Source organism: Lactuca virosa, chromosome 5, assembly GCF_052849685.1.
Source record: "Lactuca virosa cultivar CGN04683 chromosome 5, Lactuca_virosa_CGN04683_v6, whole genome shotgun sequence".
NCBI classification, from domain to species: domain Eukaryota; kingdom Viridiplantae; phylum Streptophyta; class Magnoliopsida; order Asterales; family Asteraceae; genus Lactuca; species Lactuca virosa.
In genome coordinates, this window is record NC_136430.1 from 429,915,452 (window position 1) to 429,940,222 (window position 24,771).

The following is a 24,771-nucleotide window of genomic DNA, read 5'->3' on the forward strand; positions in this document are numbered from 1 at the left end:
CAGATCGCACTCTGACATATCATATTCTTCCTCTTCGTTTGCCACACTCTTGCTCTTAGAAACAAGGGCCAGAGAGCCCACACCCGAAACTACTTTCGCTTCCTTAGACACCACGCTTTCATGAGATTTAAGTATACCCATTAGTTTCGCCAGCGAGTAGGACTTAAATTGCTCATGTGCCTTTACAGTCGAGACCACTGTCATCCATTCGGGTCTTAAGCCATTCATGAACGTGACCTTTTGTTCGATCACCTTCCTTTCAATACCATACTTCATCATTTTGCTAAGCAGATGGTTGAAACGATCGAATGTCTGAATGAGTTTCTCTTCAGGTTTTTGTTCGAAAGCACCGAACTCAGAGAGCAATAGGGTTTGGATCGAGTGCTCTAGATCCTCATCAGTCGAATATAATTCTTTCAACCTATCCCATATTTCTTTAGCTGTAGTGCATGAACTTACTAAACGGAAAGTATCGGCTTGCAAAGCGAATCTGATCATTCTCATGGCTTTAACATTGCATAACACCTTGTCTTTTTCGTCTTGAGGGATCTTATCTACGTCCGCCAAGAGTTGGTTATACTCTTTTTGAGTCTTGATCATTATGTTCGTTCCAGAGTGAACAAACGGACCCAATGTTATTGCTTCCCAGATAAGATAGCCATTGTCTTCGGATCCAATGACGTAGTCTTCAAAGTGATGCGCCCATACTTCATAATCTTGAGTATAGAGAATGGGAACCCTCGTAGTGGATCCTATATTGTTGGAGATGTTGATTGGATTGACTTGAGAATCGTCGTGAGACATGATGAAAAACTTCTTCTTTTAATCTGCTTGAATCAGACTTGTAGAGTTGAAACTATGGTTTTATCGAACACCGGATACACCGTCGACAAGAAGAAGACGGCTTCTATATATTCGACAAAAGCAGAAACCCTAATGGATTCTTCAAATAGAAGAGATGCGTATACATTACACAGTATCCTGCTCTGATACCAATTGTTGAGATTATTGCGCTAATAGATCGATAGATTCAAAACAAATAAACAAGATTGAAGCAATCAAAGAACACAAGGATGGATCAAAAGATGTCGAATGATTAATATCTCACACCTCAGAAGAGCTCGATGAAGAACTTCGACGGTAGAGGTGTGTTTAGGGTTACAATGCAAAAGCTATTAATGAGAACGACTAACCTTAAAGCTATGCATGCGTGCAAAATATATAAGCTAACCCTAATGCTTAAACCACGGTTGGACAGGCCCAAACCGGGTAATCAAAATATCAACATTAAGCCCATATGACGCAACGCTCTAGACCCAACAATAGGAATAAGTGAATTAAATCTGAACAGAAGTCTCTTTTATCATTGAATCTAGTTGTCCTTTCTTGTTCTTCTTAGTTGTTAATTGTCTTTGTTTGAGTGTTAAATTGATTGTTTAAGTTTCTAGTCTTGCAAAACTAGAGAAAACCCCCCTCTTTTATTAATTGTTTTAATTAGATAATTTTAGTATTTAATTTAATTATTACCGTTCCCTGTGTTCGATACCCTACTTACCTGAACTAAACTGCAAATCGATAGGTACACTGCCTTTCATGTGTTTGTCTTTGTGTTTAAGTTAGTAGGATTAAAAATAGTTCGTTTTACACACATCAGATCGATTACATGTGCTATAATATTTATCTGTTCTAAATTTTCCAAATGCCTAGGGCATTAAGAGGGAAAAAGGACTAGAACTGGATATGACTAAAATGATTAAGCAATTGTCGAGGACAATCTGAGGGTTACCAAAGATTGGTTTCTCATGGACAGTTGGAAGTATGTGTAAATTTTGGAAGGAGCATATTGACATATTCTGAAAAGAGGCAACTCTTGTTCAGAAGTGATAGTCATAATGGGAATATGGAAATGTTTCCATAAGTAGAAGTTATTCTTTAAAACTGTGTAAGATTAGAAAACTTAATGCAAGAAGGATGTTCAAAGGAATGTACTTTGAATGTGAGACTTTGTTTCCATGAAATTGTTTTCCATTGGAATACTTTGTAATCTCTGTTGCCAAAGTCTCTGTGACTTTTGTGCATAGTTATTACAATAGGATCATTGCATATAAGTTTAGAATCTAACAGAATACAGTAAATGGCAAGAACTTAGTATTCTTACATTTACAGTAAGGATTTGAAATTGGGAAATGAGCATCATTGAAATGTTGTCTATTTCACAAAGAGAGGACCATATGTAAACATAGTGTGCATGCTTGGAGCATGGCATAACTATTGTTTTAATTCAAGTATTAAGTTGATTATTCGAAACATTATACAATCAATAATGAGTAATCAATATGGCGATCAAAAGTTTTGGGGCCATATAGGATTAGTATTATTCTTGTGTTTCACTTTGCATGTTTTGAATTCCCGAATAACTAGGTTATTCAAACCATCCACAGTCGATCATACTTTGGAAGTAGGTATTGAGGAAAGACTGTCATGAATGGGTATGTAGTTTGTCTAAGTGTTCTTAGACATAGCTGCAGTATTCATGAGTGCTCCTGGAATAAGATTCGAGTATTGGATTCAACCCACGCTCATTCGAATCACTTCATGGATTTTATCACAAGTGAATCATGAGACGATAATATCTTATATTCATGAAACCAAGACATGTGAGTTGTAATTTACAAGTTGGTTGCACATTGACATATGTAAACGCACCAGTAACTTGGTGTTATAAAACATATTGTTGTGTGTGATTCGATGAGTAAGTGCAAGCGAGCATTTGAGTCGGAGTTTATCCATTCCTTTTACCCTTGGAGGGATAAAAGCGATATATGTGGGCCCCTCGATGATTTAGTGATGACACCCCTAAGTGCTTGGCCAAGCCTGGACTGATTTGATTTGTTCAAATAGTCAGTCGTCATAAATCGGAAATCAGGAAACAACAGGTGGACAGAAAGAATGATTATAATCCATGTCTCAGTCCATATGATATCTAGAATGGAGGAATATATGATCCCTTATCTAATGGACACGTCATTGACTAGGTCAGAGTTCGACAGCGGCTTTAAGAGCTACGATTGTTGGTCGGGTTGCAGAGTCATACTTGCAATAATAGTTATTAGACTTATCCAAGTGGGAGACTATTGGATTAGATATCTAAGCCCATAACTATAACTGGTATGTACTTGACCCGAGAGTAGCATGGTCCATTTGGGTTGCATGGCATCGGAACAATTGGATAGACAAATGAGAAAAATGATACTTATGATTTGTTAATATATTAAAAGTTCTAATATAGTAATATGAAATCATATTATTTAATTGGTATTGATCAAGAATTAATTTGGAATTAATTCTATGATCAAAAGAGACTAATTAAATCTATGGAGATTGATTATGTAAAGCATTCATTCTTATATAGTGGGCTTATGATCCATTGTTTTTCATGTTAGGCTAAACTCATGGAATGATCCATGGATACTCCATGGAGGTTAAAACCCATGGATCATGAAGAATATGAAAAGCCATGCACATTAGGGTTTGCCTACATTTGGCACACTATATAAAGAACCTCATAGCAAGCAAAATCGGCATTTAAGTGAGGGCTAGTCGATTTTGGTGCAACATATTCTACTTCTCAAGTTATTCCAATTGTTGGTGGTGTTGTGTGAACCATTTGAGGTGCAACACTTGGGGCACTAAGCTCTTAAAGGTTCAAGACTACAAGCTCCATCAAAATGTATGTCATCTAACTAGAATTTTGTAGTATAGTTGCTCCATGATATGCTAGTTAGGATGATGATTTGGAATATTGTATTTTGGCATGTATAATAGAGAAGACATAGATCCAAGGCACATAGGGTTGCATGTACACCATAGGAGTGTTAGAATGCTCAAAACCCAACATAGAGTTGGGCCTAGATGTCTGGAGTCTTGATGGGCCAACTATTAACAAGTATATGGGCTAGAATATTTGGATTGGGCTTTAGGATAAGGCCCATTGGACAGACTTGGGCCCATATGGGAAAAAATTGGGTCATAGATGGGCCATAACTAGGCCTGGATGATTATGAGATGTTGGGCCATTGGATTGCCAAGTGTTTGGACCAGAATAAATGGTTGGGCCTTAATGTAAGGCCATGTAGGGGTTTGGGCCCAATTTGGAAAATTTGGCCATAAGTTTGGCCTTGGTTGATTATTTGACTTTTTGGGCTTTCAGGGTATAAGTTTGGGCCTTAATCTTGGACCAAAACTAGGTTAGGGGTAAAATGGTCATTTTACCTAAGTGGGGATTTTAGAGTTATGCATTGGAAACCTAAATGTTAATTGGGTTTATTTTGATGTTGACAGCTTGGTGATCTGTCAGCCAGTAGGTCGGGATTTATTCGCGGGACTTCAGCAGTGCGAGGTGAGTTTCCTTCAGTAGGAACGAGTCTACGGCACCAAGGCCGACCCGTATATGTTATATGTTAGTAGTTGAGTGTGGACGGGGCCCGTATCTCATTATTACCAGAGTATAGATATCAGTCAGATTGTTGGATTGCTATACTTGTATGTGTTTGCTTATATATATATGTGAGTGTGGGCGGGGCCCGTATCTCATCATTAGCTGTGATATGTTAGTAGTTGAGTGTGGGCGGGGCGCGTATCTCATCATTACTTGAGTATGGTTATTGATATAAATGGTAGGTTGTGTACTTATTGTCTGTGTGATACTTGTATGTGCTTTTTTATGTATGTGAGTATAGGCGGGGCCCGAATCTCAGTATTATCTGAGTGTGGGCGGGGTGCGTATCTCATAGTCAGCGGAGTGTGGGCGGGGCCCATATCTCCTACTAGCGGAGTGTGGGTGGGGCCCGTATCTCCTAGTAGCGGAGTGTGGGCGGGGCACGTATCTCCTAGTAGCAGAGTGTGGGCGGGGCCCGTATCTCCTAGTTAGCGGAGAGTGGGCGGGGTCCGTATCTCCTTAAGTGTAGGCGGGGCCCGTATCTCTCAGTAGCAAGATTATGAGTATGCTATGTGGTAGTTTGGGAAGACTCACTAAGCTTCGTGCTTACGGTTTTTAGTTTTGGTTTAAGGTACTTCGGTTTTCAAAAGAGGAGCTTGGGATGATTGCAGTGCACACACCATTTGTTATAGCCTGCGATGTTGTTACTCTGATATATTGTCAGATGTTTGTAATCTTTCGAGATACACGACTTATGGTTTTCATATGATGTTTGATATTAGGGTTTTCTTAATGATTTAAAATGAAATTTTTGGAATGTATTTTTGGGATGTTTCAAGTTGGTATCAGAGCCTTGGTTTGAGGGATTCGGGCACACTTCGGGTGTGTCTGAACTCAAACTAAGGGATTGGTATGAAAATTTTCAAAAGAAAATCATTTTTATAAAAAGAACTTTGAGAAAAAGAAACGAATCTTGTAAAGAGAAAAGAATTTTGAAAAAGATAAAAGGGTATGGTGCATGCAATCAGCCGAGCTCAAGTAAGTACTCCCAAGTTACCCATACAAGTTTATGTTATGATATGTTTATGAGAACTGCATGCTAGAGTAGGACTAAGGATATAGGAAGGATGCCTTATGTGCCTGTTATATATATCAACTATATGAACTGCATGCTAGAACAGATTAGTTAGTATGATGGCCTGATTAGATTATGCTTGATTATGTTACTCAATGCTGGAATGTTGTTTGCTTTGTGCTTTTAGGAGTTCTAGTTATCTTTAACTAACTAGTAAACGAATATGTTAAGTTACATATTTCGAGGACTAAATAATTTCAGAAGGTTAAGTTTAGCTCTATTTCGCAGCTCTTGTTTGAGTCCAACCGTTGTAGGGTTGAACCTCTCATTCGAAGAATTATCTAGTCTTAGTGATATGTAATGGTATTCGCGAGCTGGTTAGGGGGAGATAACAGGAGCTTCTTATGCAGCTGATGGTGGAGAGTGGATTGGTGATTTCCCTAGGGCAAGCCTAGGATGAGAGTAGCAGAGAGCAGTAGTAGTATAAGGGACTTGGTGGAGTCAAGGCAGTTCTTGAGGAAAGTACGGATAGATGTGAAAGGTAGTATGGGACCGTACTACTAAAAGCAGAGGATCCGTACTCGAATCAAGGAAGGTTGAGATAAATCCAGGAAACTTGCAGTGTGTGAGATCCCTCGAGTTATGATGAGTATTATGATGTTGGTGATGGTATTACCGAGTATAGTGACGCTACGGGGTAGAACAGATGTTAGATCTGGTGCCAGCAAGGGATCAGGCTCGGACTTCAGGATCAGGCAGCTCGATGATCAGATGAGGGAGTTCATTCCATCTGAGAGTATGCACAGTATCACTTAACAGACTCCTGTGATCTTTGGTATGATCAAGGAGGGCATTTTAGAGATTCTTGATGAAAGGCGGAGTGCATTCCGCACTGAGATAGCAGCCACGATAGGGACGCATATGTTGATGAATCGTGAGTTCAGAGCTGGTGAAACTCCAGATTTTTATGGGGCGTGGGACCCCATTGCTAGCAGCCGATGATTGGCAGATGCCGCCAATACTTTTCGTACCAGCCGTTGTCTCGAAAGGGGACAAGGTTCGATTTACTTCCTGTCTCCTAGAAGATAGGGCACGTGATTGACGGGAAGAGGTTGGTAGTGAGTTGGGTGATGATGCGTTCGATGCTATGTCATGGGATGACTTCTCGACCAGATTTCGGGCAGAGTTTGCACAGGTGATTGAGGCGCAGCAGTTGGCGCAAGAGTTGCTAGATCTCCGCCAGACTATTGAGACTGTGGCAGGGATCACTTCCAAGTCTCAGGAGAGAGCTTATTTGGTACCGTAGTATATAGAAGAGGAGGAAATGAAGAAATTAAGGTATCATGACATACTGCAGAATGATAACAGGGAGATCGTGAGTGTCTCAGGGTGCGAGACCCTAAATGATATGACTTCTAGAGCCCGAGAACGAGATATTGACTTGGAGCACATTGGGAAGAGGGGATCAGATCAGTTCCTTATGTTGAAGGGTCTCGGGAAGAGACCCAAGATTTCAGATCAGCTTTTGAGAGGCCGGTAGGGCCAGATTCAGCACAGCACGTGCAGGAACTGCACGATGGAGTCTTTCGTTCCAAGGTTCTGGGTAAGTGTAACTCTGTTTTTATCCGTTGTGTGTGTATGAATTATATTTTCAAGATAGAGTTCGTATGCCAATTGCATACCGAGATTTTTTAGTGGGTAGCAGAAGGTCATTTCCCTAATTGTGGATTCAGGAAGTGTTCATCTGGTTCTTAGAAGTTGTGTGATATTTTGGATTAGCTAGTTTTGGAATACTAGCAATGGTTGGAGTGGTTTCCAGCAAATTGGTCATGGGATGGCAAGAAGGATTGAGAATCCTTCCGGTATTGTGTGCTGTAAAATGTTAGTTGAATCAAAGTGGGGGAGAATCGTCTAGGGATTCAGAAGCGGGAGCAGTCTTGAAACTGGGATAAGTTTCGCACCCTTGTCAGGAAGAAAGACAGCCCGAGCGGCAATATGGATTGAGGATAGTGTGAGTTGGAAGTTCGAAAAACTTGCCAATAATGAGATCGCGTTCTCGGAGTGTTTGATATCCGGCTTTATGGAATCTGGTTGGGGATTCCAGTTAGGACATGAGATCAGTTCGGGATGATAGGTCGTGTGTATGCTCGATGTTGGATGTGTTCGTATTAGTAATCAACAATTAAGATAGTGTTAGAGTGTCGTAAGTCTGCGGGTGTAGCCATAGCATTCACTAGCAGCCAGATAGTGCTAGAGTGTAGTAAGTCTGCGGGTGTAGTCGTAGCATTCACAAGGTTGGCAGGAAGTGCTAGATTGTTGTGAGGCTGCGGGTGTAGCTGTAGCTAGGTGGGTAGGTAGCCTGGGAGTGTTGTTAGATCGCAGAAGGAACAGTGGTACCCACCAGTTCGGGTGCAGCAGTGAGGATGTGGCAATTCCGCAAATTGGTTTACGGATTTCCCCCGGATGACTTCGACCTGTTTGAGCCAGCGATACAACCGTAGGTACGCCATTACAGTTATGGGATCAGGAAAGCAATGGACTGTATGAGGTCGTTTGTGATATAAGGCTGTCATTGGTCATGTAGCACTCACCTTTAGCATTGGATTTAGTGACGTCAGGTTTTGACACATGGACCCGATCGGTTGGACCAGGAGGTCATTAGAGCCATAGTGGCAAGATAACTAATGGCAGTTATTGACAGACAAGGATTTCGTTCAGAAGTCGTGTGAGGTGACTAAGTGGGAGTCCTTTGGCTCCGCAGCCGGGCTGGAACCCGGTATTTCAGATTACTGACGAATGAATTGAGACCAAGGAGGTCCCGGTAGATTTTGGAAAGCAGCCATGTGGTAGCATGTTGTTTCGGGCAGTTTCAGTGATTGACAGTAGCAGTATTAGTGTTTTAGAATTTTAGGAATGGATGGGTGACAGATTGCTTGGGTTATGCTAAGCCACTCACAACGGGATTATCTAAGCCTCGGCCAAGTATAAATGATCCGCAAGGATCGTTGGGTCTGTGACTCTGTCTTCTAACAGGACCCTCGAGTTAGCAGGAGTTGAGTAGTCAGTGAGAGATAAGTGGACTGGGTTTAACATTAATAATTCAGTATGGGCGGTCTGTCAGGGAGTCAGACCATCTCGAGACTTCAGAATCGAGATCGAGTAACGTGATCATAATGCAAGGAATTCATTTATCTTCGGGTTTTTGGACCCTGTGAGGGATGGTTTTGGTTGCCTTGGAAAGGCTAGGTTATGCGCGGGATTGTGGTCTTGTCGTTCCGGTTGTTGCGTGTGTAAAGAATGATTTCAAGGACGAAATCTAATTCAAGTGGGGGAGAGTTGTAACATCCCGTTTGAAATAGAGTAATTAAATAATAAACCCGGAGCCCCAAGATGTAAATTTATAATTTATATTATTTTATAATGGCCCAAAGTTCGGAATAATTTAGCAAGGTGTTGGTCTCGAGGAGTTAATTGTACACTTTTAGAAGTTGGGGGTCAAAAGTGTAAGTTCTTTGATTATCTTGTAAAGATTTTTAGAGGACAGGGGGTGATTGGTAAGTATGGGGCTTATTAGGAAAGGATTTTTGAAGGCAAGGGCTAAAGAGTAATTTCTGGACCTAAGTAGAAAATGTTTTTGTAGAGGAGGGGCCATTTGGTAACATAAGGACTTGATTTGTAAAGGATTTTAGAAGGCGGGGTTTAAATGGTAAATATTGGGCTTAATTTGGAAAAGATCCAATGGGGAGGGACCAATCTTGTTAACTGTGCAAAAGTTGTTGGAACCGGGACTTTAAACCGTCACTCCTCCCTCCCGTATCTTTGGAGACATGAACCCTAACCCTAAATATCCTATTGCAGCCGCCACCCTCAAGGAGCTCCCTAGCCGCCGCTGCATTACCGAGCTCGCTGCCGCCGCTAACTCGCCATCGGAACGACGCCATGATTCTCGGACGTTGGGAGCAACGTTGAAACGTTGCGTGGATCGTCGGAGAGCCGCCAATGGAGTCGAAGCTGTGAACATCGCTGCCTCCCTACGGTAACGGTGCAACCCACCATTCTTCTTCTCTCTTCATTACTGTCATTTCTACCCCCCCCCCCCACACACACACACCGGTCGATGTCACCGCTCGGCGGCTGTCCCATCGCCACTCACGTCCGGCCCCTGCATGCCACCGTAAATGGGTGGTTGCGTTGTGTGTGTGTGTGATTCTACACGATTGGTGTATGTTTCTTTAGTGTATATCGGCGTGTGTGGGTGTTGTTGGCCCAGAAAACCCCCACCACCACCGTGAGGTGGTTGCTGCCACCTCATGCTACCGTTTTGTCGCCGTTTGCCGCCACCAGCCGCCACTTAGGGTGGCTGTTTGTATATGTGGGTGTGTTTGGACGTGTGTTTGGAATATTTTTCACTGTTTTGGCCTAAAAATCGTAACCACCACCACCGTGAGGTGGTGGCTGCCGTCATGGACCGCAGCCGACCACCACTGCCCGAGGTGGTAGTGGGTGGTGCCCGATTAATTAACAGTTAATTAGTCTAGAAGCTTAACAAATGGACTAATTGGGATGTGATGGGATTGGAAACCCTAATTAAGGTTTAGAAAACCCTAATTATGTATATGTTAATTTGGAAATTTGTCGGGACCCGGGAGGTTGGAACATTAGATTGGAATCATGAATTAATCCTGACCATATTGTATGTTGACCTAGTAGACTGAAGGACTTAATGGATTAAGTCCTTAATGGGTTAAGTGGGAAACACTTAACCCCAATCGTCATTTCCTGCGAAAACCTTAATTGTGTTGGGTTTAGAGTTGGGCCTAGATGTCTGGACTCTTGATGGGCCAACTATTAACAAGTATATGTGCAAGAATATTTGGATTGGGCTTTAGGATAAGGCCCATTGGACAGGCTTGGGCATAATTGGGAAAAAATTGGGTCATAGATGCTCCATAACTGGGCCTGGATGATTATGAGATGTTGGACCATTGGACTGCCAAGTGTTTGGACCAGAATAAACGGTTGGGCCTTAATGTAAGGCCATGTAGGGGTTTGGGCCCAATTTGGAAAATTGGGCCATAATTTGGGCCTTGGTTGATTATTTGACTCTTTGGGCTTTCAGGGTATAAGTTTGGGCCTTAATCTTGGACCAAAACTAGGATAGGGGTAAAATGGTCATTTTACTCTAAGTGGGGATTTTAGAGTTATGCATTGGAAACCCAAATGGTTAATTGGGTTTATTTTGATGTTGACAGCTTGGTGATCTGTCAGCCAGCAGCTCGAGATTTATTCGCAGGACTTCAGCAGTGCGAGGTGAGTTTCCTTCAGTAGGAACGTTTCTACGGCACCAAGGCCGACCCGTATATGTGATATGTTATTAGTTGAGTGCAGGCGGGGCCCGTATCTCATTATTACCAGAATATAGATATCAGTCAGATTGTTGGATTGCTCTACTTGTATGTGTTTGCTTATTTATATGTGAGTGTGGGCGGGGCCCGTATCTCATCATTACTTGAGTATGGTTATTGATATAAATGGTAGGTTGTGTACTTGTTGTCTGTGTGATAATTGTATGTGCTTGTTTATGTATGTGAGTGTGGGCGGGGCCCGAATCTCAGTATTATCCGAGTGTGGGCGGGGCCCGTATCTCATAGTCAGCGGAGTGTGGGCGGGACCCGTATCTCCTAGTTGCGGAGTGTGGGCGGGGCCCGTATCTCCTAGTAGCGGAGTGTGGACGGGGCCCGTATCTCCTAGTTAGCGGAGTGTGGGCGGGGCCCGTATCTCCTTGAGTGTGGGTGGGGCCCGTATCTCTCAGTAACAAGATTATAAGTATGCTATGTGGTAGTTTGGGAAGACTCACTAAGCTTCGTGCTTACGGTTTTCAGTTTTGGTTTCAGGTACTTCGGTTTTCAAAAGAAGAGGTTGGGATGATTGCAGTGCACACACCATTTGTTATAGTTTGGGATGTTGTTACTCTGATATATTGTCATATGTGTGTAATATTTCGAGATACACGACTTATGGTTTTCATATGATGTTTGATATTAGGGTTTTCTTAGTGATTTAAAATGAAATTTTTGGAATGTATTTTTGGGATGTTTTAAAAAGTATAAGGCTTTCACTATCATGTTGAGGATGCATTTACATGGTTTAAAATGCAATGAATACATACATTAAAACTATTTGTTTCCAGTTAATTTGAAGATCTATTATTTAATCAAAAAATTAAACAACTAATTATCATTCATACATTAAACTCATGATCATTTATACATTAAACTCATGATTAAAAACATGTAAGAAATAAAAGTTCAAATAGGAGATGAATATAGATTAACTAGTATTATACCCGTCCAGCAGCCGGGTTGACCGATGTAAAAAAATATATTGATTTTTATAGCATCTAACTTTCATTTGTTCCCATTATAGCTTTAAACTATGACAAGTCTATTGATAGTGCTATATTTATACATATATTTAGACATTATTTTAATACATTTTAAGCTAATTTGGTAAAACGCAAAGATATTTGGTACTTATTAAGTTAACTTGTATTTTGCAGCTAAAAAAGGACATTCTTGAAGAAAAATGTAACATGTGGAAATTTATAAGGTATTATTTATTAATTGGTTAAATTATATAAGTTTTGTTTTGGGCTTTGGTAGATTTGGACTTGGCATGTGGGCTTAGTCGAGGTCGTACGCTGGGTGTAGTTGGTTCAAATGGGACACGGAGACATGCACGTATGCGAGGCGTACAAGGATGTATGTGTGGCGTACATGCTCAGACCCAAAACCCTAATTTTTAGGGTTCAATCCCTATATAATGTCATTAAGCCCCAAGTGTTAGCATCCCTATCAGCCCCTATTATCCAGAAACCCTAATATCGAACCTTATAACATATTGGTGTGTTCTTGATCTTTTGAAGTGTATTTTTGGTAGGTTGGTGACTTTGATAGAAGAAGGTGTTTGGTGAAAGGTTGTGGACCAAGGAAAAGCTTGTGGATCCTGACTCTCTACTCCATTTCCAGCTTGTTTGAGGTAAAAAGTTATGACTTTGTTCATTAGAAGCTTAGCTCTAGTTTATATGGGTTTTGGACCCTTTTTGGCCCCATGAATGAGATCTAGTGGTTTGACACCACTCCAGGAGCTTTGAGTTGCCACTCTTGGTGTTTCTGAGGTTCAAAGTCCATAAAGTTGGCACCTTTAGGGTTGAGAATCACCTATGCATGAGGTTATGTCCATTTAGTGAAAGTAGAGTGCTATATCTTGAAGTTGGGTCCTTTTGGGGAATGCAAAGTCACCAAGTTAGTGACTTTATGTTTCTAGACGCTTATTAGGGTTAGATCTGTGGTTTGGACTTCTTCTTAAGCATTAAGTGCTTAAATCGAGTTTTGGCTTAATGGTCGTGTACGTCGAGCATATGTGTATGCGTACTGGGTTTACACCCAACGTAGTGTCGGGCAGTGGAGTTTGGGCTTGTTCTTCGTTTGACTTTTGAACTATGGGATTTGACTGAGTTTTGTGCTATTGGACTTTTGTTGGTTTGAGGACTTTCATTAGGGTTTAGACTTATTTGTTAGGATTGTCTTGTTGGGCATAGGATTGTGTATTGGGCCTTAGTGGCCCCAATGGGCTTAGGCCCTTAGTGGGCCTGATTAGTTGGCCCATTTTTGGACCTAGTGGTTAGATTTAGCCATGAATATTAATTAAGTATGGTTTTAGTTTCAGTTCTAGGAGTCGGTTCGCAGCAGCAGCGAGTGTATGATCTTTTATCTGTCGATTGAGGTGAGTTTCCTCACTGCGTTTAGTGGGTCGAGGGCACCAATTCTGGCCCATGATTATGCTATGCTAGGGTGCTAAATGCATGTGTGACTCTTGCACGTGTTATGTACTTGTATGCTTACCGGGCGGGGCCCGATGACCATTTCGTATGTTATGTATCTTTGTGATTATTGCATGTGTATATGTTTATTTGATATATGTTATATGTATGTTGGGCGGGGCCCGATCTGTTTACCGAGCGGGGCTCGATGTCGGGCGGTGCCCGATGGCGAATGGGGTCCAATGCTAGGCGGGGCCCTTTATGTGTTTATTATGTATGGTATGTGGTATTTTGGAGAACTCACTAAGCTTTGCGCTTACAGTTTTTAGTTTATGTTTCAGGTACTTCCAGTTCCAAAGGGAATGGCTCGGGTTGATTGCAGGGCACACACCACCTCGTTCAGCTTTTTGTGTTTTACTCTGATTTGAGATGATGTTTGATATACTTATTTTATTGGGATTGTATTGATAATATTTCTGGAATACTGATTTTATTAAATTAAAAATGAACTTTTTGGGTCTTAAATTTGGGAGGTTTCAAAAAAGGACTGAAAATGACAAAATATGGATACTTGGAGGACCGGAGCTGAAACTAAGAGCTTAAAGAAAAAAAAATCATGCAAAAATGACTCCCATGATGTGGTGTTTGGAAATCCACGATGTGGCATTAAGAAAGATTGTGATTCTATACGTGTAAGAGAAGCTCGCAACGTAACAATTATGTCTTCACGTCGTGAAAAGTGTCCCAGAAGATTCCTATACGCGGAGAAGCAAGTTTCTTTGGCGAATACGGATTTGTACTAAGTTCACATCGTGACAACCTATTGGTCACGACGTGAGGAGCGTTTTATGGAAACTATATGTATTGATTGTTACATCGACTTGGGAACGATTGTAGAGGTATTTTGGAGATTTTAGTCGACTTTTGGGACAGAAAACTACAAAAATTAACCCTTGGAAGGAGAAGAAGATTAGAGATTAAGAGTCTTGAAGATTGTAGCAAGAATTCACACAACACATTCAGTTTGCATTAGATTGATCATGTCTGGTTTAAATTCTTATGTTTTTATGTGTTTATTTTCTACAATGATGAGCTAAATCATTAGGCTTTCGTTTATTGTAGATGAACCCTACTACTATATGTTAGTTTCTACTTTTTCATGGATTTTATGAAGTTGGTTTACCTTGTTTTGGATTTATCATTACCTAACATGTTAAAAGTTTTAATCTTTTTTGCTTGGATTTAAGTTAAGTATAGTTGAATGATCACTTTAATTGCATGAACTTGTTTACCTAGTTGTTTATGATCATTAAATTGCTAGGGCTAGGATTAGCCAAATCCTAGATTAGGTAATAAAGGTAACAACTTTAACTATGTTAGAAAACATAGTTTGATCATAATTGTGTTTGGTTATTTGTTTTGATCATAGATAATTAATCTTAGATATATTTTACATGACCCAATAATCTTAAATAATCAATTATGTGTCATTTGTGTATGATCGTTGCATAGTTGTTTATGAATTTGTAAAAATATTAGGATATCAGATCAAGATTCTTAATAATATTTATATTAAGAAGGTTGACGAATAGAGTAGCAGTTTTTGTTGGATTAGGTGTCTAAGCCCATAACTATAATTGGTATGTACTTGACCCGATAGTAGCATGGTCCTTTTGGGTTGCCTTCACCATAGCAATTTGATAGGATGAATTATGGAGAAAGAGGTTAATTGTGATTTATTAATATATTATAAGAATAATTTATTAATTGAGAAATCATATTATTTAATTAGTATTGGTCAGAAATTAATTTGGAATAGATTTAGTGATCAAAAGAGACTGATTGAAATAACGGGGACTGATTATGTAAATCATTAATAGTTATAGTTTGGGCTAATGGATCCTATTGGTATAGGATGGAAGAAAATCTATGGGGAGCCCATAGAGTTTTCGTCCAAGGCTTGTCAGATAGGGATCCATATGTTGCTTAAGGCCTACGCAAGGGAATTAGGGTTTCTAGTAGATAACCCTAAGGAGCCTCAACTATAAAAAGAAACCTCAATGCTCTAGAAATCGGCCTATGCACTCCAAAAGGAAACCCTAGCCGATTTTAGGAGCCTCTCACCTCTCTCTCATATTCTTCCATTGCTACTTGGTGTTTTTGACTCCATCAGAGGTGCAACAATTGAGGCGCTAAGCTCTTGAAGGTCAAGATCAACAAGCTACAAGAAAAGGTATTCTTCTAACTATGTTTAAGTCACCAATTTCGAAAATTGTATGCTAGACTAGGGTTTATGCTTTGGATAATTATTTTTCATGTATAACTTGAGAAAAACCTAGATCCAAAGCATTAGGGTTGCATGTGCACCATAGGAATGTTGTAGTGCTCAAAACCCATCGGTAGTATCAGAGCTTAGGGTGTTTTTTCTGTTATATTTGATGTCATGGTTAATTGTTCAAAGCTGAAAGCAATCGAATTCTGGACTCTGCCAGATGAACTCGACGAGTCCACTGTGGAACTCGACAAGTTGATGCAACTCGACGAGTCCAAGCTTCACTCGACGAGTTGACTCGTCTGTTGGCAGATTTTTCGGATTCCAGGCCTAAATTAGATAAGGATAATTACCATAAGTTGTTTTAACTGATTAAAATCGATTTTTCTGATATGGTAATGAATATCCTCATCTAATTGAAAGATAATTTTCAAATTTTAAGATAATTACAAGATTATGTGATAAATTAGTTATTTGTAAAATTTGATTTGAATTATCTTACCAAATAAAATTGGATTAGGTCAAATTTTTGATAAAGATAAAATTATATGATTATTTTAATTATTTTAAAATTTTGATCTAGAAGGTTTTGAAAAGTTTCAAAATTTTCCCTCAAGCTTTTGGAATTTAAAATTTGATTAAAAGTTATAATTTTGAAATATTAAATTTTAAAACCCTAGTGTTTTAAAAGTTTAAAATACAACCCTTATACTATTGAAAGCTTAATTTATATATATGTATAAGATGAGTCAGTCTTACCGTTAGTAGGCCTCATTCACGAAGTCGATCTATAGGGGCGGGGGGGGGGGGTATAAGGAAATTGTCTATAAAATGGCGGTTGAATGGGTGTCGACTCTCACCCACCGCTTCCTTGATTGGTGGAGGGTCGTTAGCCGAACGGGTAGGATAGGACATTAATTCCCTCATGAGTAAGTATAATGGATATTACAAAGTAACTAAATGTTTTTCATAAATTCCCAATCTTAGTTACTTTACGAAAAATGTGAAAATGATGCTATTCCATGAAATTGCACTTTGCACCTTGCCAAGTTGTTAGTGGAGCGTGTGTGGTTAACCGACACACTAATTTGGACTAACAAGGGTGGCGAAGGGTAGCTCGATGATTATCATAGATCAATAGAGTGTGTGTGGCTAACTGACACATTGATTAGGTGGTAAATGACATCGAGAGTGCCAAGTGTATTTGCATGGTTATTTACACCTTGTTTGTGATCCTCGGTATCCCAGTCACAAACTTGAAGGGCATAATCGAGATTAAACATGCCATTGAAAAGTTCAATAATTCTCAAAAGATCTAGGAATTTCATTTAATAAAACTTAATTCTTTTAAATTTCGTTTTTTGGGGTGAAATTGGTAAATCGTCATTTACCTACCTTCAAATAATTTGCAATTAGATTACGGCATCCCTCTTCTGAATTGTGAATTATTGTGTTGGGTCCTAGCCTTATTATTTCATTTGGGTGTTATATCAAGGAATCCATTTCTAATCAAAACTTGTTCTTCTTCTTTTTCAGATGTCAGGCTCAAACTCCTCCAACAACAACAACAACTCCTCGAACCCACTTTCTCTCTTGGGCATTTGTGGGAGGGTCACTTTCGATGGGTCCAATTTCAATGATTGGATTCGCAACATTCGAATGGCCCTAAGGTACGAGGACAAGGAAGAGATTCTCGACAAGGAACTCGTCGAGATCGATGAAAACACTGCTACTCCCGAAGAGATCGCCGAGTATAGGGAAAAATGCAAAGAAGCGACAAAGGTGTCGTGCATTATGATAGCCACTATGACTCCCGAACTATAAAAGTTCTACGAGGACTTCTGGCCTTACGACATGTGCCAAGATTTGATGGAAAAGTACCATCAAAGCGCGCATCAGGAAAAGTACGAGATTGTTGCCTCGTTAATAACAACCAAAATGAAGGATGGTGATTCCATCACGAGCCACTTGCAAAGAATGCAAAGATATGTGGATCGTCTGCTTAAGTTGAATGTCAACTTTGATGAAGAGTTGGCCATTGATATTATCCTTCACTTTTTTACCTCCTTGTTATGAACAGTTCAAGATGATTTATCATATGAACAAGGATGAGGTGACCTTGAGCAAGCTTCAAGGATTCTTAAGAACTGCTAAAACTGGCTTGAAAGGCAAAGTTGTCGCATCAACTCCTACTGTTGCTACCCCTGTCTTGGCAATTGGACATGGGAAGGGGAAAAAGAGGAAAGCTCATTCTAATAGCCATAAGGGAAAGTCTCATGACTGATCTTCTTCAAGTGGATCCAAAGGTGGTTCTGCTACTCCTTCATCAAATCCAAAGGATGCAGAGTGCTTCCACTGTCATGAAAAAGGGCATTGGAAACGAAGCTGCCCGAAGTATCTGCAAGATATCAATAATGGGAAGATAAATCCCACCTTCACAGGTATTTATACTATTCAATCTAATAACTCATCACATGCTAGTTCTTGGGTCCTTGATACAGGATGTGGTTTTCACATTTGTTCTGATTTGCAGGGTCTAAGAAGGAGTGGGGATGTGGAGCATGGGAAGATGAACTTGATCATGGGGAATAGGAGATCGTCGCCTTTCACCAAGATTGGAGTTTATTCTTTAGTGCTTAGTAGTGGGTTAGGGTTAGATTTGAACGATTGTTGTTACTCGTCAGAAATGACGAGGAATATTATTTCTTTTCATGGTTTGTATATACAAGGTTTTACATTTTCATTTGATAGTGAAGTTGGTTCTATTAATGCTTTCTATAATGGTAAATTTTATTTTGAAGCATTGCCTTGTAATGGTGTGTATGAAACTGTGATGGTTGTAGATAACTTATGAAATAATGTGTTGCATATTGATTCGTCCAATGGTTTGGACAAAACGTGCTTGTGGCATTGTCGTCTTGGACATGTCAACAAGAAGCGCATAGCCCAACTCCAAAAGGATGGAGTGTTGGAGTCATTTGACCTTAGGTCAGATGACACGTGCGAGTCTTATTTGCTTGGAAAGATGACTAAATCACCTTTCACTGGTTCTTGTGAAATCGGTGAGGGATTATTGGATCTCATGCACACAAATGTGTGTGTACCCTTTAGATCCACCACAAGGGATGCAAATCGCTTCTATGTGACTTTTACTGATGATTATAGCAAATATGGATATATCTACTTAATCAAGCATAAGTCATAAACTTTTGAAAAGTTCAAAGAGTTTAAGCAAGAAGTCGAGAATGAATTGGGCAGGAAGATAAATATGCTCCGATTCGATCGAGGTGGTGAGTATCTTAGTATCGAGTTCCACGACTATCTTAAGGAATGTGGAATTGTTTCACAATTGACGCCACCAAGGACACCACAACTTAATGGTGTGGCTGAAAGGCATAATCGAACCTTGTTGGACATGGTTCGTTCCATGATGAGTCGAGATTCGTTACCTATCTCATTATGGGGGTATGCCTTAGAGACTGCCGCCCATATACTTAATCTAGTCCCAACTAAGAAGGTTGCCAAAACACCTCACGATATGTGGACAGGGAAGGTTCCCTCATTAGCACATATCAGGGTTTGGGGTTGCGAGGCTTTCGTAAGATGAGAGACTCACGACAAGCTTGAACCTCGTAGTGAGCGTTGTATTTTCATCGGCTATCCGCAGAAGTCCTTTGGATATCTGTTCTACAGACCTAGTGAGAACGTGGTCTTCGTAGCACGGAGGGGAGTCTTTTGCGAGAGAGAGATCATATGCCAAGAGGACAGTGGGAGGTAAATTGATCTTGAAGAGATTCAAGAGTCAATCGATGAAGGAACCTCTAACACTAACGCTCAACTTGAGGAGGAGACTCATGTTGAACCAATTGACGAGTCCTTACCTCTGAGACGTTCCAGTAGAGTTAGTGTGTTCCACCCGTATTATACGGTTTCCATATAACTGCTGAGGGTGATACGTTTATCAGTGATAGTACACTGATAAATATGGATGAACCTAACAACTACAAGGAAGCTATGGCGGGCCCAGAGTCTGCTAAATGGAAAGAGGCAATGGACAGCGAGATTCAGTCCATGTATGACAATCAAGTTTGGAACTTGGTTGAAAATGTGTCAGGTCGTAAGACGGTCGGGTGAAAGTGGATCTTCAAGAAGAAGACCGACATGGATGGGAAAGTGCACACGTTCAAGGCACGACTGGTTGCGAAGGGTTTCACTCAAACTCTGGGAGTTGACTATGACAAGACCTTCTCACCAATAGCCAAGATCAAGTCTATAAGGGTTATGTTGGCCATAGCTGCGTTTCATGATTATGAAATATGGCAGATGGACGTCAAAACTGCTTTCCTTAATGGGAAGTTGGCTGAAGATGTTTACATGAGTCAGACAGAGGGTTTTGTAGATACGAAGTACCCTAATAGAGTGTGTAAGCTTGAGAAATCCATTTATGGATTGAAGCAAGCATCTCACAGATGGAATCTTTGTTTCGATGAGAAGGTCAAAGAGTTTGGTTTTTTGAGAAGTGAGGATGAGTCCTACGTATATGTCAAAGCTAGTGGGAGCATAGTTAGTTTCCTGGTATTGTATGTGGATGACATACTACTCATAGGAAACGACATCCCAACCTTGCAGGAGGTTAAGTCCTGGCTTGGGAAGTGTTTCGCTATGAAGGATCTAGGAGAGGCTGCCTATATTCTAGGGATAAGGATCTTAAGAAATAGGAGTAAGAGACTAATATGACTTAGTCAAAGCACTTACTTGGACAAAGTGTTGAAATGTTTCAACATGGAGAATTCCAAGAAAGGGGGTTTACCAATCCAGAGCAATACCAAGCCGAGTAAGACTCAAAGAACGAGTATCGATGCATAGATAGCAGAAATGAGTCGAGTGCCATATGCTTCCGCCGTTGGCTCGATCATGTACGCTTTGATATGTACTTTCCCTGATGTGTGTAACGCCCCGACTCTCAGGTATGGAATTTGCAATATTATTTTTCATAATTGTAAGGTCTACTCGACGAGTTGGATGCCCTGACTCATCGAGTAGGAACGAGTTTTGCCCACGTGTTTAAGTGACCAACTCGCCGAGTCGGAGGAAGGACTCGACGAGTTGGATCCGGAGGGTGAAACCCTAAATTCCGGGGTTTTGCACCCTATTTAAAGGGTCATTAGCCTCCCTTAACCTCCCTTACAGCCCCTAGTGAATCCAGAAACCCTAATTTGTGTGTGTGCTCCATTCTTGTGGGATTCTCAAGCTTGGAAGGTGTTTTTCAAGGAGAAGACTCGAAGTATAAGAGGATTAGTGCAAGAGGAGCTGGTGCATCTGATCCTTTTGCTTCTTGGCATCAGTTTGAAGGTAAAAAGTCATTACATTGACCTTCTTTCCTTCTAGATCTTATTATGTTAAAGATTAGGGCTTTCTAGCATGTTTATGTTAGCCATTTTGAGTATGGGCTAGGATCTGAAGTTGCAACTTCAGATCTGAACTTACCTTGGTCTCTATGTCTATAAAGTCTCCAGCTTTATCAAGTATGGACCTTCTCTTGTGAGTCAAACCCCATTTCAAGCTTGGATTTGACATTCTAAGCCTTTAGAGCCTTGCATGTACGTAAAGTCTGCACCTTTACGTAAGAAGTATGCCTTAGGAGCCTAGATTTGCAATATGGAGCTTTGTAATGGTTTGAAAATGTCTGAATAAAGAAGGGACTGAAGAGACTCGGCGAGTTGCATGAACAACTCGGCGAGTCCGATGAAGATTAGCCTTTAAGGTTCCCGCATGGACTCGGCGAGTCAACCAGATGACGCGGCGAGTCAGATGGGGTGTTTCCCGACTGATTGGACACGCAGGAACGCGACGAGTTGATTGGAGACTCGGCGAGTTAACCAGGGTTTTCGGGGTTCTATAAGTTTCGAAGGAACTCGGCGAGTCAGCCCATGCACTTGACAAGTTGGGTTAACATGGACTGTTGACCTTGACCGTTAACTTTGACTTTGACCAAGGGTTGATTAGTTGACTTTGAGGGCATTTGGGTAATTTGGGAATTTATGGGATGGACCATTGGTGGTTATAGGTGTTGGGGTTTGGAGCTATATTTGGAGGAGTTGGCAATGTCATCCTGAGCTACTTGTGAGGTGAGTTCTCCTCACTATACTGACAAGGTCTATGACATTAAGGCCGGCCCCTCATGATTGTTATCCTGGTTGTTCATGATTATGTGCAGTTATGATCCGTTAGATCATTATCCTGGCAGATAGGATGCTATTATATTATTATGATATGTTAGATCAGTATCCTGTTTGGTAGGATGTTATTATGCCGTTATGATCATGTAGATCGGTATGCTCGTCTATAGACTGTTATGTGATTATTTGATATATGTTCACATGTTTAGTCAGTAGTTGAGGCTTATCTGCTTTGTGCGAGAGCCAACAGACCTGGGCATTCCAACCCGATGGTTGTGGGCCGTGAGTATTCCATCACGAGGATGATTGGACTCATAGTATATTGGCATTCCAACCTGATGGTTGAGGGCCTGGGGTATTCCAACCCAATGGTTGATTGGACCCATAGTATGTTGGCATTCCAACCCGATGGTTGAGGGCCTGGGGTATTCCATCCCGAGGATGATTGGACCCATCGTATGCTGTTTGTTGATATGATATTGTTATGGTTGTATGGGTTGGTATTTTGGGGGTAACTCACTAAGCCTTCGAGCTTACATCTATTGATTATTGTTTTAGGTACTTCCGAGGATCGTGGAAAGGCGAAGGCATGATCGTGCACCTCCTCATGATTTTGATTTGATTTCTGGGAAAAACTCTGATATGGAACTATTTTGAAAGCATTTGTAATAAATAATGGTTTTTGGATGTTTGAAAAGTTTTAAATTAGCTTAATTTTTATGGATATTACAAGTTGGTATCAGAGCCTTGGTTTTAGTGAATTGGAGGAACACTTGTGTGAATCCAGTCTCAAATCAAGGAAAAGATTTTCAAATAACTTTCAAATGGTTTTCAAAATGATAAAGGAGGATGCAAGTGTACAATTAGTCGGAGCCAGTAAGTAGACCCCAAAATACCATACAGATATTTGATATTATGATATGTTAGAACAGCATGCTAGTACTAGGCTAGGGATCTTCAGGAATCGCAAGATAGAATTGCCTGATTATATGATGCCTGATAGCCTAGGGTTTTTCTTACATGAAATTGACATCATTACTGTAATAGCTTAGTGTATGTATCACGGCCGTACATAATTAAGATCTTATAATATGAGAATGTTTAGTTTGGCCTTATTTCCTGTTCTTGTTTGATGAAGGACTTAGGGTAGGATCAAGTATTCGAAAGTCTATAGGGTCCAGCGTTATGTATGGTTAGCATACACAAGTGCTGCAGGGTTGGTGGAAGTTTCATGAGTAGGTTGTGTGAGGCTGTTAGGCCAATTATGAGATATTTAGCATTCCTCTAGGAGTGAGGATTGAGCACTCGCTACGTTATGTATATTGTTAGGGCATTGTGGTGATACTTGAGACAAATATGGGTAGGTGTGGAAGGTAGTATGGACAAATTCTTCTTCTCTCCCAAGTCATCTTCTTGTATTAAGTGTTTGTGACTCCATTAGAGGTGCAACACTTGGGGAACTAGGCTTTCAGAAGTCAAGATCAAGAAGGATTTGTGATTGTTATTGCTACATAATAATCAAGGTAATGTTTCTAACCCTATTGATGTGTCAATTTCGAATATGTATGCTTAGTTATAGGTTTATTACTTTGGTATTCATAGTTGTATGTTTAATTAGAAAAACCTAGATCCAAAGCAATTAGGGTTGCATGAACACCATAGGATGTTGTTATGCTCAAAACCCAACACATCCGGATTAAAGTGTCTAAAAGTATGATCTTTACTGAGGATCCTCTACCTACCAGGATCCTTCTAACAAAGTGATTGCCGATGTAGAGAGTTATCACCAGTCCTTCGTCCCTATGAGATCCTAGGAAGAAGGAAAGAAAGATCCAAGGAAAAAGAGAAAGATCCTACGAGGATACTAGAAAAACCAGGATCCCCTTTAGATGCCAAGGTAACTAATGTTATTTCGGGAGGTTCTAACATCTGTGGAACTTCTTAGTTTGTAGCGAAAAGACGTTCTAAGGTGTCTAAGGCGAAAAAAGAAGAGAAGCCCCGAAAGAACACGTCGATCACAATTGAGAAACAAATCACATTCGATGAACAAGATAGAGAAAACATCCAAGATCCTCACCACGAAGGACTGGTGATAACTCTCTACATCGCCAATCACTTTGTTAGAAGGATCCTGGTAGGTAGAGGATCCTCAGTAAAGATCATACTTTTAGACACTTTAATCCGGATGTGTTGGGTTTTGAGCATAATAACATACTATGATGTTCATGCAACCCTAATTGCTTTGGATCTAGGTTTTTCTAATTAAACATACAACTATGAATACCAAAGCAATAACCCTATAACTAAGCATACATATTTGAAATTGACACATCAATAGGGTTAGAAACATTACCTTGATTATTATGTAGCAATAACAATCACAAATCCTTCTTGATCTTGACTTCTGAAAGCCTAGTGCCCCAAGTGTTGCACCTCTAATGGATTCACAAACACTCAATGCAAGAAGATGACTTGGGAGAGAAGAAGAATTCGTCCAATGCTTCCTAGAAACTCATAGGGACGAAATCTACTAAAAGTTTAGGTACATGCAGTCTTTCTCCTCATTATGCATTACACATTGTTAAACCATTATTCAACCTAAAGTGGGTTAAAATTAAAAAATAACACAGTGACTTACCTAAAAATTGGGCAACCAGTGAATCTCCTTCTAGGATTTCCGGGATGCCAAGATCTCCACTTCCCACCAGGATCTTCACAATGCCATTTTGCCCTTAACACACCCTTCTTGCTCGAGAACCATTCATGCTTCCAACAAAAGAAGAGGACACTATTTCTTCTTTCTTTACGTGCTAGGGTTTGTGAAAGCTACCCACCACTTTAAATAACAAGTTGAGTAAAGTACACAAATCGTCCCTCGTGTAGGTGCCAAAATGCACGTTCGGTCCTTATTTTCAAAAATTAAATTGGACCGTCCCTTATTATTTTAAAACGTGCACGCTTTATCCCTCGTTAGTTTAAATTTAC